We start from the raw sequence: 535 nt of genomic DNA, 5'->3' as shown, positions 1-535 counted from the left end.
ACCTCTGGTTCCTATAAAATTATACAAACTATGAAAGAATTTTTCAAACAGATACTGTGGTTCAGGAGCTTATTATCCGCATTGTCACAATTTCACAAAATTCGAACTCTCCATATATTATATATAATATTAATATAGAATATTAACGTTAGTATTATTAAATTTATTCCTTAAATATTTCTTTGATTTCATCACTCATTTATTTTTGAAAGTACATTTTAATGAATATACATTAAAAATATTAAATGGGGCATTATTACTGTCCTGCTCATAAAACATTACGATAAAAAGGCATGTTTTTTTAAATAAAACGTTATAATATTAGACAAACGTTATGTTTATTCATTGACTAGATGTGTATAGGTATATGAAATAATCTTATATCTAACAATTACAATTATTACATTATGTTGTTGAAAAGAGTTTTTTTTTAATCGGAATACATATAAAATTAATGTTTAGGTTCTAGAGAATCAAGTCACGCTGTAAGGATTTAGAACATTTTTATATTAAAAAAAAAAGAAAGTTATAAGTA

This window comes from Vanessa tameamea, chromosome 13 (assembly GCF_037043105.1).
Source record: "Vanessa tameamea isolate UH-Manoa-2023 chromosome 13, ilVanTame1 primary haplotype, whole genome shotgun sequence".
Lineage (NCBI taxonomy): Eukaryota > Metazoa > Arthropoda > Insecta > Lepidoptera > Nymphalidae > Vanessa > Vanessa tameamea.
The sequence above is the reverse complement of the archived record's forward strand: the minus strand, read 5'-3'. Positions refer to the sequence as shown.